Raw genomic sequence first — 13,011 nt, forward strand, 5'->3', positions numbered from 1 at the left:
TTTTGTATTAATAACGTGTTATACAATAAATGCAGCCAACTGATTATACAGATAGGCCTAAAAGTCATATCATCACATTTTATAGCTCTTTTTTTTAAATTTAGAAACACTGCCTCCTAACAAATGTAACTGTTTATATATACAAATACTCATAAATAAAATTACTCAAAAACTGAATAAAATACTTAAAATAAATGAAATTAATAAAAATAATTAATCAAAATGTCCATAGTATGAGTGCCTGAGTTCACCAGAATGGATCCCTCAAATTTAGATAGAGCATGATAATTCTTTATCTTGCAGGGCGTGTACATAATGCTGCGTATTGGTACATCTGCTTCAGGCCTTACCTAACCTTCTGAAAATGACTAAATAGGTAGGAACTGCAACAACTCCACTGATTCTAAAATATCTAACTATATTCTCAATAAAATCCATGCATGAGCACCTCATCAACACACCAAAATATAATACACTCACAAAAGATTGCTGGAAGACGCCATATTTACAACAACAACAACAACAACAACAATGGAAACAGCGGGGGAAAACAAAAGCGAGAACTAATCCACCATTTGTAGTTAGTCCGTTGAACAATGCACATATATGTTCAACGACATTAACACTTGTTTAAAGATATATTCAATTGAGCAACACACGCTTGTCGTTCCTGAACATAAATTATGGAAAGTCTGAGATATAGCACCTCCCAGCTTTCAGCAACATGTAATACCAGACCACCACAAGTGCTACAATACTTCGTGCCTAAGCACTCCACAATTGTAGGTCAGCCACGTTCCACAAACATTTGAAGTCCAGTCCAGTATAGTGCAGCAGTGCCACTCCAGTACCGTATATCCAGTTTCACTCTCGTATCGTGTGTCAGCATTACTTCATTCCTGTACAGTGTGTGTTAGCACTACTTCCTTTCCGTACAGTATGTGTTTCACTTGCCGTATCGTCTGCATATATCTCTCAGCCTTCCCCTTCCTCTCATATGATCTGTCTGGATTCATCCTGACCAGCCAATCATGAGTAGATCCTCTAGTCAAAACCATGTCCTGAACTTCTTCTTGGTCCCAAGACAATAACAAATTCTGGGGTGTTTTACATGAGCCATAGAACTTTCCGATTACAACAATAAGTCCATCCCATCACACACTGGGATATACACATTATTCATGCAAATTTTCCAAGTTCAATATAGCAATGTTTTCCCAGCCGTTGTACAAAACAAATTACTCATACCACATATGGAGACCTCCCAGCTTACAAATATTAATGACAAAATATACCACTGAAATACAGATAATAATAATAATAATAATAATAATAATAATAATAATAATAATAATAATAATAATAATAATAATAATAATCCGTGCCCAGTGGGTAAGATCATGTGTAATGGTGCTGCGTCATTTGTCGGCTTATACAGAAGAACTGTACTTCTTTTATGGCTTCCAAGGAATAATAGTGGTTCTACTTGTGGTGTTACAAATGAGTTAGTGTTATCTTGTGATTTTGTTGTTATATAACAGGGTTTTTGGTTAATATTTAAAATGAATTTCATGCCGTAAATGTCCGCCATATTGGTAAATACGACAATTATTCCATAGATAACACGATCTATAGGTCACTTCATATATCTAGTGAACATTTTTGATATAACTGCACTCATTTTGTTTCCTTTGTCATCAATTCCATAGAAACCACAAATAAGATATGCAATATTCCTTTTACTATCAGCGTTGCCAAGGCCACACTGCCGGCCACTATATTGTCAGCCATTTTTAAGCCTGGCAATGTGACGTATATGTAATAGACAGCATAATGCATTATTACCTGGTCAGCTCACGTGGGGGTTTAGTTCCGAACTGAGTACGAACTAAGCATAACCCTGCGTGAGACACTGGGATGGGGCCCTCAACCCCGACACGGCGCGTCCCAATGACTAATAGGGAAGTCTCCTGTAGATATACAGGACAAGTGTGAATAAGACGTAGTCAAATAAGCACTCGCGGATCAACTGAGGAAACTAGAACTGTGGTCAACGGCTTCGATGGCAGAAGAGGACATATGTCTCAATGGCTGAGAGGGCGGAAGAACCAAAAATAAAATCCACCTCGCGTCTGACTCGGATCGAGCGGTGAAGTGGTCAGCGTCTGTTTACCTAGTAGGTACGGCTGTATAGTTACGTTCCAGGAACTAGCAATCCCTGGTCCTAATTTCCCAGTGGAAACACTGGATCAATCTTTGATTACAAGCTATGATGATTCGTGAGAGTAAAATCAGCATTACCCCAGGTGGTAACCAATCCACCCGTCATGAGACGGCTACTGGGTATTCGGATTCTGGGGAACCCAGGCAATCACGAACACAGAGAAAGTCGGAGTTCTCTGGCAAACTAACATCCAAAACCTTCACATACATTGGCATGTTCAATGTAAATACCTTAATCCAACCTGGTAAATTGCACAATCTTGCAACAGAACTAGATCAACAGAAAATTCAGATACTTGCCCTGCAGGAAATGAGATTCACTGATGAGGACATAGCTGATTATGGAAACTACCGTATCTTCAAGAGTAAAACGGAGCGGAGAGTTGGTAAGGGAACTCCCTTACTAGGAATGGCCTTCATGGTACATAAAAGTATTGTAGACTCAATAAAAGAAGTTACTCCCATAAGTAACCGGCTCATGACAATGCGAATCCAATGTGCTAACAAGAAATATACAATAGTGAATGTACATGCACCCACTAACGCGGACAATAAAAAAGAACCGCAAAAAACTGATGCATTCTGGGCTAAACTTGAGAAAATCATGGCGAAGATTCCAAAAGAGGATACAAAAATTTTGCTGGGCGACTTTAACGCACAAATTGGTAAAGAAAAAGAACATCAGAAAACTGTTGGCAAATTCCCTGCTCACAAATTCACTAACAAAAACGGGTTGAGACTCGTTGAACTGTGTCAACAAAACAATCTTAAAGTCATGTCAACTTCTCTGAGAAAATCTCCACGGAAACAGAAGACCTGGAGGTCTCCCGTTCCAGGGATCGGTGAATTTCAAATCGATCACATTGCCATCTCTCATCCCATGCAGAGAGAGGTACACGATGTACAGGTACGCCGAGGAGCAAACGTCGATTCCGATCACTACCTAGTGAGAATAAAAGTAAAATTCACCCCGAAGAAAATTCATCATAAGAGGTCACAAATACCGAAGTTTGATACGACACAGATTGGAAATACTAATCTGCAAGAAGTGTGGGAAAGGGAACATGCAGGCACCTGGGAGAAATTCCGCAACAAAATCATCCAGAAAGCTCGAGAGCAAATTCCCCTGAAAAAGAATACTAAACACCCTTGGTGGAATTCTGAATGTGAACGTGCCTTGAAGGAACGAAAAGAAGCATTCCAGAAATACAACAGCAAGAAATCACCAGAAAACCAAACATATTTCAATGAAACTAGAAAACGAGTAGCCAAAATCATCAGGCAGGTCAAGAGAAAACACTTGAAGCAACAACTGGACTCGATTGAAGATAACTTTCGTAACTACAATGTACGAGATTTCTACAAGGAATTCGGAGGACAAGTCCGTGGGTATGCTCCTCAAAACCTGGCCTTCAAAAGATCAGATGGAAAACTTGCATTCAGTAATCAGGATAATTGTCAGGAATTAGCACTTTACTTCGCTGATCTCCTCAACTGTCCAGAGCCCCTCACAAGATTCCCTCAAGAACCCCCAAGGTACACTTTCCCAGAATCTCCACCACCGACAGAGGAAGAAATCCGCGGCCACATCCTCAAACTTAAAAACAATAGGACCTCCGGAGAAGATGGCATCATTGCGGAACTTCTGAAAAATCTTGGACCTAACTCCCTCAAGGAGCTCACTCAAATCATCACAGATATCTGGCAATCGGAAGAATTACCTCAGGACTGGAAGTGCGCCCTCATCCACCCATTACACAAAAAGGGAGATAAGACCGACGTAAACAATTACAGGGGCATTTCTCTTCTCCAAGTGACTTACAAAATTCTTTCAGCTTGCCTTTTGAAGAGAACGCAAGAACAACTTGAACAAAGTATTGGCGAATATCAAGCAGGCTTCCGCCCTGGTCGCTCGTGTGCAGAACAAATATTCAACTTGAAGGCAACACTTAAATACAAAGCATTGAGGAACAAACCGGTCATCTGCATTTTTGTTGACTTCAGGAAAGCGTACGACTCGGTTGATCGACAGTCTCTCTTCGTTATTCTTGAGGAACTGGGGCTTGATTCCAAGACCCTCAACCTCATCAAGGCAACACTCACTGACACTATCTCCAAAGTTAAATTCATGGGGGAGATCTCTGAACCATTCCCGATTAAAACTGGCGTCCGACAAGGTGACGGCTTATCTCCGCTTCTTTTCAACCTCGTCCTAGACAAAGTCATCCGTGAGTGGGAAAAGGTATTGAAAGACATGGGATACTGGCGCCCCATACGACTAGGATGACCCAAAGACGGTATTGAGATATCATGCCTCGCTTTTGCAGATGACCTGGCCATACTTACAGATGATGTATTCAGAGCCGTTAAACAAATTGAAACCCTTAGCGAATGTGCTGGAAAGGTTGGCCTACAAATTTCCTTTGAAAAGACCAAGTTCTTCTGCTCAAAACTTGACATCCAAACTTTGAACACGACACATGGGCAAATCAACCGAGTACCACAATTCAAGTACTTGGGAGAAATACTTGAACCAACGGGAAGCGAGAAGGTTGCCCAGAAAATTCGCCTACAAAAATTTCGGAAAGCCTACGGTAGGGTTCACAACATATACAATAAAAAGTGCTTGTCCCGCCATGCAAAGATCAGACACTATAATACAGTAATAAAGCCCGAAGTCTTATATGCCAGTGAGACCCTTACACTAAACGGGAAAGGTGACCTAGAAAATATTTTAAAAGAAGAAAGGAGAATCCTGAGGAAAATTCTCGGTCCCCGAAAAACAGAAGATGGATATAAACTGAGGTTACGCAGAGAGACAGAAGAGCATTCCAACATTGCAGCAGACATCCGTAAAAGACGTCTGAAATTCTATGGGCACGTCTACAGATTGCCGGCAAGTAGACTGACACACAAGATTCTCACCTACATAGAACATCTAAAAAATATTCCATGGGTATTAGAAGTGAAGAAGGATCTGGAAAAAGCCCAGATAAACCCAAATGACACTGCGGACAGAAACCTTTATAGGAAAAAAATTAATGGATGGAAAGTGCAACCAGAGAACTAAGTGAAAAAGAAGACTGGAGCAAAGTGGACAGAAGAACGAAAAAGGATCCACGGAGAAAGGATGACAGCTGTTTGGCAACTCAGAAAACAGAATCGTTAGAGCTTTGCGTGATCCATTGGGTCCATATGCACATAATAATAATAATAATAATAATAATAATAATAATAATAATAATAATAATAATAATAATAATAATAATAATAATCTATATAAATAAAAATGAATTGCTAAATGTGTTGCTAAGCACAAAACTCGGGAACGGCTGGACCAATTCGACTAATTCTTTTTTCAAATAAAGTCGAAGTCCGAGTAAGGTTTTTACGAAGAGAAAAATTGGAAAAAGTGCCAGGAAAAACTGTAAAAGCCCCATTTATCTTTTTCCATTCAAACTGTTCGTCTCTCTTTCCTTCTCCCATGTTTGCGCTTAGCGCTGTCCTCCTCTAATCCAGCGCGTTTACCAAATGTCCGTAAATCTCAGTGTTATCGGTTAAAATGGGTGAATATCGGATTATGTACAAAATTTCAAGCCGCATTTGATGCCGTTAACAAAAAAAAGTTTACAAAATAATTGAGTGTGAAAATTTTAATATAATGGAATATTACCTCAAATGCAAAATCTTCTTTGCATAGAACTTATCATGTCATAACTCCTATTTTATATTCACTATATTAGTAATTTTTTCACTGCTGGTAAAGGAACATTTCAGCTCGACATATATAAATTTGTTTTTAAATTTAAATGATAAGAACATACACTATTTTGTTTCTTTTCAATCAAGTTCAGAGACTTTTATGTGTAGGCACGAAAAATTCAGTCGCTGGCCAACTTCTTTGCTATTGAATTTACATTGGGGGTCAAAGTGAGACAAATGGTCTTCAGATATGGAAGTTATTTTTAAAACAAACCCCAAGTTCTTATCTCACTTAGTTCTTAGTTTGTGACAGGAAGAATGTCTCCTTGGGTTTTGGTTTTGAGCGTACGCTCTCCAGACAGTCGCACCCAGTGTCGTAGTTAGAGACCTTTGTCTACCCTGATTGTTTTTAAATCTTCGCTTCTCAACAAACAAGTTCATCGATTTCTTTGGTTGATTGATTTATTTTGTGTATGCTTCCATATACAGTAAAATCATTTCAAGACTCATGCCGCCTATATGATGCGGGCGGAGCAACTTCGGTCGAAGAACTGGAAAATGCTGCAAGCCAAGCCAATTTTCAGTCTAATCGGACTGCACAAATTTACAAATCAGTGAAGAAATGTACAATGAGGCGTTGATATCAATTGAGAACATGTGCTTGATGATGTCAAACAAAGTATTATCTCAATTAGGCACGGCCACGCCCAATTGTCCGATGCACAACGCTTTTAAACAAGAGTTGCAACGCGAAAAACTGTACGATCTCGGTGCTTTAAGAGAATCAGTTCGAATAAATCTTCTGCTGTTGAAGCAACAACAAAAGTATGTATTTGATACTCTAATGAAAGTTGTAAATGATGGAACTGGAGGGATTTGCTTCTTGCACGCTCCCGGGGGTTCAGGAAAAACTTTCTTAATTTCATTGATTTTAGCAACAATTCGCTCACACAATTAAATTGCACTCGCACTTGCTTCATCAGGCATTGCAGCTACATTGTTGGAAGGTGGTCAAACAGCCCATTCAGCGCTAAAATTGCCATTGAATATGCAAAGCAACGAAACTCCGACCTGCAACATATCGAAGAACTCTGCAATAGCAAAGGTTTTTCAGCAATGTAAATTGAGAGTGTGGGATGAATGCACCATGGCACACAAAACGTCTTTGGAGGCATTAGACCGAACCATGCAAGATCTGCAGAACAATCAAAACCAATTTGGTGGAGCGATGATTTTGTTAGCAGGAGATTTTCGTCAAACATTGTCAGTGATTCCACAGTCAACGCCAGCTGATGAACTTAATGCATGTTTAAAGTCATCAGTTTTGTGGCAAAACATCAAGATACTAAATTTAAGCCAGAATATGCGTGTCGAGTTGCAAAATGATCCATCTGGAGAGATATTTTCAAAACAACTAATTGACATTGGTGTCCGGCTCCATGGCTAAGTGGTTAGCGTGCTGGCCTTTGGTCACAGGGGTTCGATAATCGGCAGGCTCGGGAATTTTAACCATCATTGGTTAATTTCGCAGACACAGGGACTGGGTGTATAAGCTGTCTTCATCATAACTTCATCCTCATCACGATGCGCAGGTCGCCTACGGGAGTCAAACCTAAAGACCTGCACCTGGCGAGCCGAACATGTCCTTGGACACTCTCGGCACTAAAAGCCATATGCCATTTCATTTTTTTTCTTTGACATTGGTAATGGTAAATTCCCTTCAGACGTTCTGACTGGCTGCATTACTTTTCCTGACAATTTTTGTCAGTTTACTGAATCCAAAACTGAACTCACTCAAGAGGTGTTCCCAAACATTGCCCAAAATTACACAGATCAAATTTGGTTGAGCGAACGAGCTATATTGGCTGCCAAAAACATGGATGTAAATTAATTAAATTTCAAAATTCAAAATGAAATTGCCGGTGAACTGAGGATATACAAATCAGTTGATTCCGCTACTAACCAAGATGATGTCGTCAACTATCCACCCGAATTTTTTAACTCGCTGGATTTGCCAGGATTGCCGCCTTGCATTCTTCAATTAAATGTTGCGAAATATCAACCAACCGCATCTTTTTAATGGCACACGGCTAGGGGTAAAAACATTACTGAACAACGTTATCGAAGAATAAAGGAGAAGACGTTTTGATACCACACATCCTTATGATTCCGACTAACATACCATTTGAATTTAAACGACTGCAGTTTCCAGTGCGGCTCGCTTTTGCTATGAACATAAATAAATCCCAGGCGCAGCCATTGAGTGTTTGTGGCATTAATCTTGAAAACCCATGTTTCTCGCATGGCCAATTGTATGTTGCCTGTTCCTGTGTTGGAAAACCATTAACTTTGTTTGTTTACGCGTCAGGCAATCAAACAAAACATATCGTGTACCTTAAAGCTTTACAATGAAAAATATCTTCATAGTGTTGATTGGAATCAGTGTTTTCTATGATAGTTATTTCCTATGAAGAAAGAGGAGTAAGTTTTGCCACATTATCTTCACGCCATCAACTTATCAAATTACTTGATTTGCAACGGGGCGCTGTGAGGCTGAACAGTTCCCATCTACGTTACAGTCAATCAGGGTTATTTCTGGGTAGTGATATGCTGTGACCCATTTGAGCATTTCCTTATTCACTATCAAGATATTAATATTGCAGGTAATGAAAACACATTTTTCCAGAAGTTTGTTACTAACTTTTGGTAGCAGTAGAAAATTAACTCATTTCATGTTGATGATTCATCATTTGCATTATTCAGATTTTTGCGCGCAGTACAGATTGAATTTGAGTTCGTTCCATTGTCATTTATTTTTGACAGAACGACGTTTGTCGGGTCAGCTAGTAGTAATAATAATAATAATAATAATAATAATAATAATAAATCGAATACTGACAATAATATCTCTCACTTCTACATATAGTGTGAGGGTGTGATATATGTACTATCACACAAAGATAGACAGTAAGACTCAGAATACACTTGTTAAGTTTGTTAAAGAATAGTGTAGAATATGTACATGTACAATTTATAGCTCTTTATAGCCTAGAAGTCATGCATTCACTGCTAGAAGTGGGAGGTCACAACAAACTGAACACCCCTTACTAGGTGAGAAAGAGATCTAATATATGGTAATTAGGTGTGGAGAATGAGTGAGAGATGTTAAAGTTATTCGTAGTGAATATCTATAGAAACCATAAGCTTCTGGTGGCCAAAGTGCAGGAGGTAATGACCATGAAGAGCATACCAAGAATTAAAGAGTGGAACTAAAGGAAGACGACTGTACACAGAAGTTCCAAGAAATGATCAAAAGCAAGTTACCAATGTCAGAGTCCAGCTGTAGCGATGTGGAATGGCATAATTTTAAAACTTGTTTCATCAGTAGTGCAGAAGAAATGTGCGGAAGAACAAGCAGGAAAGTAATGAATAAAAGAACGTCCTGGTCGTCCTGGTGGAAAGACAGAGTGAAAGAGGTGATAGAAAAACTAAATAAGGCCAAGAAACTGAGGGATGTTGAAAGATCCACAAACAGTGGCAACAATCAACTGAGAGACGGAAAAATACAAAAGCTAGACCAAGAATACTGAAATAGGAATTAGAGGATTGTGGGAGTAGAGAAGTACTGGGGTGAATTTACACAAAAACTACAGGAGGATAGTAAAGGAAACATGAAAATGATGTACAGTATGGTTAAGAGCAAGAGGTATGACAAAAAGGATATCAAAGCACTATAAACAGTAAATGGAAATATAGTCAGCAGCAAACAAGAGATTAGAAACAAAATGTAGACCTATTTTGATACACTCCTGAATGAGGGAGAAACTAATGAAGAGGTGGAAAATGCACTAAAAGAGGCAAAAAGTAGTAAATCAACTGGGAATGACAAAGTTACTGCCGCCATGTTCAAAGCAGCAATGTAGTGTGAAAATAGGGTTCCAGAGGACAGGGCAAAAAGCATTATTATCCCTTTATTTAAGAAAGTGTGCTTACTATAGAGGTATCAAACATCTCTCCCATGGTCTGAAAATAATGGAAAAAATTTATAGAAACCAGACTGTGAACAGTGATAGAACCTATCCTGGAAGACAACAAGAGCAGACCTGATCTTCACCCTCAGGATATTAATGGAACAGCAATGGGAGAGAGGGAAAGACCTAACTTTAGTGTTCTTACCGTCTTACTAATAAACGGTGTATAACTTTTATACAAGGTTTATACACCGTTTATGTGAAATTCGTTACTAATAAACCGTGTATAAGCCTCCTGTGTATACATCTGTTATAGTTTTTCACTGAATTGCTTATACACACCAGGACCCTTGTATAAGCGCTGTATAGCAGTGAGTAGCGGAAAAAGAAACGAGTGAGCAGTTTATTTTCGTGGTGCAGTAATATGATCGTGGTGAAATATTCGACTTATCCATTTAATATGATGATCTTCACAATATTTTAAACATACAGTAGAAGACATAAACCACTTTGAGGTTATGGAGGCTAGACATCTTCATAAAGTAAAACACTTTAAAGAGACGGAATGACAATGAAAAACTATAAAAGAAATTATGGTTGGGCGTATTTTTGTGTAATAATGTGTTACTGCTTAATAGAATTTTGAAATTGCGAGTTTATTATACATTATCTGCCTCTACAAATATTTTTCTCAAATTTGAGTATAAAAGGGACATATTCCTTGACATAAAAAGATGGTATAACTTGAAAACCATACGTAATATGATTTCCATACTTTGCAGTAGAATATCGTCGTTGCCGGGACAAAACCACCTATGTGAAATATTTTAGCTTAGAACTTTGGCCAGTAAGGTTCTGTCATGTAAGGTGCAATATTGTGTGACAATGGTCAAGGCATTCTCGCTCTTCATAATGTATGTGCTGTGGGTCAGTATATCTCCAAAATATTATCACATAGGAGGTTTCGTCCCGGCAATGATGATATGCAGATAACTTATATGATGTATAAATGTCTAATAGAAACTTTTTTGATCAAACCTTTCTTTTAGCTACAAAACAGTTTTTCCTTTCTCCTGAAAAGTAAGGATTTTCTGAATGTGTACCCTTTTCAATTCACCGATTCAATTACAATTGCTTACATTTTCCGTATTATCCCAGTTGGGAGCTCTTGATCTTTTCTTAAGCTTTTCCATTTATTTCATGGCTTTCATTACACAGGCAAGCTGGAATTCAAGAGGACAAATTGGAGCAAATATTCATTTATAGGTAGGGGAGTTAAGGATTGAAATAACTTACCAAAGGAGATGTTCAATAAATTTCCAATTTCTTTGCAATCATTTAAGAAAAGGCTAGGAAAACAACAGATAAGGAATCTGCCACCTGGGCAACTGCCCTAAATGCAGATCAGTAGTGATTGATTGATTGATTGATTGATTGATTGATTGATTGAAATGTTGATATCAATATAAGCCAATTTCCAGCTGTCTCACTTTGTGTTGCCACTGTCTTTTCGATATGCTGTGCTACTGCGCGACTTTCCGGAAAGTTCTGCTCGTAGATAACCAGCAGAAGCGATCATAAAGGCGGCGAGCGTGCAAAATACGCACAGACATATAGTAAATAGACTGGCAGCACTGTATCTCGTAGCATTGGTGCTGCTGAAGCCGGAAACCTTGCAGCCGCCGCCATGTGACGTCACTACAGATCCACTGTAAACATATGTGCAGTTTTGGTTTATGTTGTTTTTATGTACATTTCACATTAATTTTTCGGCAAACTACGGTGTGACAGAATGGTGAATACCCGCGTTTGGGTGTAGTTTTTCCTATTCACGATGAAAGAAGAAAGGAATAAGAGTTTCAGTACACTGGTAAGTGGCTTACATGTGCAATTAAATTCACTATTAAAGATGCCGAATTATGTAGGAGACAGAGAGCACTTCCTTCCAATATATATTTGTTGGCGTTATACCCCTTGTGAAGGAGTGTGGCATAGGGAATAATAATAATAATAATTGTACTGGGAGGTACACCCCAACACCGCGCATTTAAATCTAGCACCTAAAAGAACTCCTCTACTGGAGAATCCATGAACTTGAAACTAGACTTACCTAAAACTTTACTCACAAGATGTAACAACTAATATCAATGGAATTTTGTTATTTTGAAGTTTCCTGTACTGTGTGAATTTCTACTTGTTTTGTTTGTCCTTCATCAAGAAGTTTGGACATTTCTCCATAGATGACACCACTAAAAAACTATGATCATGCACCCTGGTGCAAAGTGAAAGAACTTTGAGTTAAAGAAATTTTGTATTCATTAGTTTTTTTTTTACTAATTGATGTTCATTTATTTTTGGGTTGGCAATATTTATCTTTTCTTTCTGCCAGTTTTGAATCTAGCCAATCCCTAATTTCTGTAATTAATTTTCTGCCTATCACAGGTTTCTTTCTCGATTCTGAGTGTCACTTTTGAATTTAACCAATAAAATTCTGTGGGTGTGTCTTGATTATTCATGAATGATCTCGAACTTTCCCCGAGGGTTTATAAACTGCGGCTTTTCTTGTCTCTTGGCCAATTGATCGTCGTCTATCTTAGTGTGTGTGTGTCAAGCAGGAGGTGGATGGTGCCTCTTTCATCAGGCAGCAGTTCTTCAGCAAGGTAATGGCCACATAACATCTTACTTTCTTGCTAGCTTCGCAGTTTAACCTGAGGGAAAGGTCTGTAACATTAACTATGTAACCTAGTTTTCCTAAAAATGTAACTTTCTGCTGGCTTATTGTAATAACTTCATAAAATCTTTAAATGTAAATCGGGGATAGAGAGTGATGTACCCTCTCGAGCTCCCCTTCATTTTGGTTTGAGGTGACTATGTTTAGTAACTGGTTTTCTTCCTTTCCGTAATGTCTTAATTTATTCTTCTACGAGTCACCTCCATAGTTTGGGAATAGCCCCTGTTTCACCTTAGGTTTGAAGTGCTCATATCTAGGAGTGCAAGCATCCGCCTCCTTTCATTTTGTGTTTGGGCCATTTATTTAACCGTTTTTCCTTTTACATGAAGGCCCTGTAGGTTGGGTATTAAAAACCCCTGTATAATAATTTTCCTATTGTAAGTT

The 13,011-nt window shown here is 38.6% G+C and overlaps 1 protein-coding gene across 1 annotated transcript in view; it reads right to left on the reverse strand.

Annotated features, from left to right (window-relative positions):
* LOC136884159 (histone acetyltransferase p300-like) overlaps positions 1 to 13,011 on the reverse strand; it is a 69,352-nt gene that overhangs the window by 25,112 nt on the left and 31,229 nt on the right. The window lies entirely within an intron of this gene.

Source organism: Anabrus simplex, chromosome 12 (assembly GCF_040414725.1).
Source record: "Anabrus simplex isolate iqAnaSimp1 chromosome 12, ASM4041472v1, whole genome shotgun sequence".
NCBI classification, from domain to species: domain Eukaryota; kingdom Metazoa; phylum Arthropoda; class Insecta; order Orthoptera; family Tettigoniidae; genus Anabrus; species Anabrus simplex.